Source organism: Dermacentor silvarum, chromosome 1, assembly GCF_013339745.2.
Source record: "Dermacentor silvarum isolate Dsil-2018 chromosome 1, BIME_Dsil_1.4, whole genome shotgun sequence".
Classification (NCBI taxonomy): Eukaryota; Metazoa; Arthropoda; class Arachnida; order Ixodida; family Ixodidae; genus Dermacentor; species Dermacentor silvarum.
The window spans coordinates 338,009,626-338,013,560 of record NC_051154.1 but is presented as its reverse complement, the minus strand read 5'-3'; the positions used below and the strand labels follow the sequence as shown (position 1 = coordinate 338,013,560).

General features: G+C 43.2%; 1 long non-coding RNA gene across 1 annotated transcript; it reads left to right on the top strand.

Moving 5' to 3' along the window:
- Positions 1–262: 262 nt before the first annotated feature.
- Positions 263–3,517, top strand: LOC125942771 (uncharacterized). The gene is made up of 4 exons (XR_007465345.1): positions 263–329; positions 1,209–1,373; positions 2,130–2,233; positions 3,367–3,517. It is a non-coding gene; the product is annotated as an uncharacterized LOC125942771 (long non-coding RNA).
- Positions 3,518–3,935: the final 418 nt, after the last annotated feature.

Genomic DNA, 3,935 nt, shown 5'->3' with positions numbered 1-3,935 from the left:
ACTGTATATGCGTAGTGCGCGCTGCCGGAAGCGCTACTGGTGGCGACCTTGCTCATAACGCACGGGAGAGTAAGCAGCCATCCACCGTAGTTTTCTGCGTCGTTGTTCGTGTGTCTCCGCTTAGTTCACGTTTACGTAGTGAAATAAGCAATATCCGTCGCATGTGTGGGGTTGGCCAAACTTCAGGGCATGTCGAATAACAATTGCTGTGTGGTGGGGTGCTCAAACACCTACAAAAACTCACCGGGGACGCGGTTTTACCCATTCCCCGTGAGGCTTCATGAGCAGGAGCGACAGAAACAATGGATCGCCGCCGTTCGTCGGGAAAGGTGAGCCCCTTCGTAATTTTCTGCATTAATACGTCGCTTCTTGTTATCATGCTTTCGACTTCCCATCTCGTTGTTTGTTGCACTCGATCATGTTGACACAGGCAAGCGACGAACGTCATCACGGCCTGCCCATATTTTGGTTCGGTTTGACCGCGGTGCAGCATGTGGGCTAAAGGCACTTCGCAGGTTCTGAATGCTGCTTGCCACTTCTTTACCGTGTTACTCTAGCTAGGGCGCACAACTGCACGAGTTCATTGTGCTGCGTGTTAAAGCTGCTGAACATCCTTTCAAGCATTTTTGTTTTGTTTTTGTTTTATGGGGCCCGTAAAATCATCACACCAGCAGTTATGTTTTTGGATCTATTTTATGTGTGCTTTCGGACGTGTTGGACCATTGCTAATTTCTTCTTGAATAACTGTTGTTGATTTCTTTTTAAATATGAGGTCATTGCCTCGCCTCGTTTTAATGGGGTGGAATCACGCTGCGTTTTTTCATAATGATTAGACGAATGCTTCTTTAACAGCTTCATTATTTTCGCTCGCGAATATCTCTGCTGCTGTGGTTGCTTGGAAAATGTGTTAGAAAAGATGTAGACATGCTGTTAGCAGCGGCATATGGTTATGGTACTGTTGTTAGATTCTCGCATAAAAATTCGCCTCATGTTTGAGAAGTCATCACAGCTTCCTACTGTCTGAGCACAGTTACCACAGAGTGCTATGTTTGTTTCACAGCTGAATACATTTTGCGTGTGCACGCTGTGCTAATTCTAATCATTTGTTAATATATTTTGAGGCGTAGGAGTGCAATGCCTGGTAACATTCTGTGTGCTTGCATTCGTGCGTGTTATGATGGGCATTTTTTGTGTATTGGTTCATTTAGTGCAGATGGCATTCCGTGGCAGCCTACCAGACACACCAGGATTTGCAGCTGTCACTTTGTAAATGGCGAGAAGTCGAGCGATCCGAGAAGCCCTGCCTATCTACCAACCTTGTTTCGAATTGTGTACAGGTCTACCAACGTTGCTACTGCACACAGGTATGAAAGGTAAATGCTAAGCACAGTGCAAAATGTAAGTATAAGGGAATTAAATGTGTTCCTTTGCGTAGCGGAAATCATCCATGACCAGCCCACTTAAGTCCACTGCAGGACATTCTTCTGCAGCTATCCGTATCGTGCATCTTGTGTGTTCCCTCTACTCGTCTGCTTCCCTTCTCTCGTTATTCTCTCTCTTTCCCTGATAGATCACCTTTTAGCTGTTCTATGCAATACATCATAACTATTGGCAATCATAACTAACTACAGAGTCAGCCAAGGAGACTCTTTAAGAGCAGTAACGGATAAACAGAAACGGAAGAGGCATGAAAGCCACAAGTCCTTCATGTTGCAAGCAAGGTACTGTACAGCACAAGTTTTGTTTTGCGTGGACATATGCTTTCTTTCTTAGCTGAAGAGAATGTTAAAGATACTTTTGGATTTATACTTGTGGCATTGCTGCATGTGCCATTCAAGGTTATCTGGTGGCTCTAAATTAAGCTTTTCGGACTCTGGTGTCTTTATTCTAATACAGCAGTTATTATGATATTCTAATAATGGAATTATAAATGGTCTGAACAACTCTTCTTGCCGTCATAAAATTGCTCCCATTAGCAGCTTGTTCTAGCTACATTTCTGGTACATAAATGCCACCTGCTAACACTGCCAACGTACGCATCTTGTTTATATGGATAGACTTGTTTATGTCGAACAAGCACAGTCTCTTTAGTTCTTTGTTCATTTTGCTTAAACAATAATATCATGCAGGCTCCGGTCACATGAGAAGCACGGACAAGCCACATGGAGCTGTGTGTTGCCAGTTCCTGACGACCAAGAATGGGGTGGTGCAACTGCAGTGCACACAAGTGTAGGTATTGTTAAATAGGTTGTGCTCCCTTTGTCTGGGCAGTTTATAAAGCTTTTTATGACTTGGAACTGTTTGCTATTGTAAAGTGCAATATTCACAACTTGAACAGCTGCACCCATGCACAAGAAAGGTTACACAAGCCAGTAGCGCACCCAGGATCTCTGCCAGGGGGGGGTTGACAGTTTGCCAATACAATCTAAACAGCACTAATTTCGATTTCTTCACGGGAAATTGTAAAAAAAATGCGCTTTTTGCGAGTGTGCAGACGATTGCGCGTCTTACATCTTAGTTGCAGCACTCAAATAAGTAAGGAAAGACAAGGGGCTAAACAAAAGGGGGGGTTAAGTCGGCCTCAGGGGGGGGTTACAACCCCCGAATCCCCCCCCCCCGTCGGTGCGCCACTGACACAAGCACTCACTACGAACTGATTATTTCCACCAACAGAAACCCGCCTTTTCACCTCAATGTCCTTGCAGTCTTTTATTATAAATAAATTTTTAAGCATTCCTCTAAGGTAACCTTATAAGCTAAGACAGATTTTTGGCAGCTGACCCTGCTACTTAAGTAGGAACAATCTTTAGTGCTGAATAAATCACAGTGGCAGTTGTTCATCCATGGTGTTACCAGGAGCTGAGCATATCTGAATGTGGCTAACAGCAATAACAATGCTTTTGAACACACCCTACAGCTACCAGTATGTTCAACGTTTTCAGGATTATTCTTAACAAAACAAGAGCTGAAAGCAGCTACATTCTCTGTCTCTGATAGAAGGTCTGCACCTAAAAAGAAATGTCACAGCCTCGGTGTAGATGAAAAATGCATGTGGATATGCAGAAACTCCCCGTGCCTGCCTGTTATGGCCATGCAACACATTTTGTAACAGCCGTCCACAGCAGTAGTTCTAAGGTGTCTGCCAACCAGGAAAACCCTCTCATGAAATTCCGTGTTTCAGGAAAGTTCAGGCAAATTTAAAACGTCATATTTATACTCAACATTTCTTCAGTAGTGCTTGTAGTGTGAGAGGAAAATTGGACAAGTGATGGCTATGCTGCTGTTGCTTTGCATAGTGCAAAAACAAAGTTGAAAGGAGAAATGGCAAGAAGGTAACCCCACTGTGGTTTAAATTTATGCAGGTAGGAACGCAGACAGACCCTTGCACATGGTTCTCGGAGGTGGATATGCCGAGCCTCTTCTTTTGTTGTTTAAAAGAATGCGAAGCTGAGACACAGGTAGGATGAGGCTTACTAGAGTGGCTTGTACACATTTGATCTTGCGTGTGCTTGTTTAAAGTGAATGAAGCTATGTTTTTTTAGTCACTTTAGGAGGATGGGCTTTTCAGTGCATTGTTTGCAGTAGTCAGCATTTTACCATGATGCTAGAACTGCTTAACAAAAGAATAAATGACTACCGTCATAGTCAAACATTACCTTATATCCTGTCGACTGCAGAATGAATTTTTGCAGTGAGACTACAACCCATGCCCAGAGATTTTCTCATTTTATCTCAACATGAAATTTTCTGCCTCGCCTGGCTACACCATTTTCCTTCAATTTCACTCCATTACTTTAATTTGCCATTGATTGATTGTCTTGAAGTATCACTGTTCCAAGATCCACTTTCTTGTCACGTTGATATAATTTGTCCAGACCACGTCTTTCTCAGTCATGCAGCAATGTTTGGGCAAATAGTGTTTTTAACTTTTGATG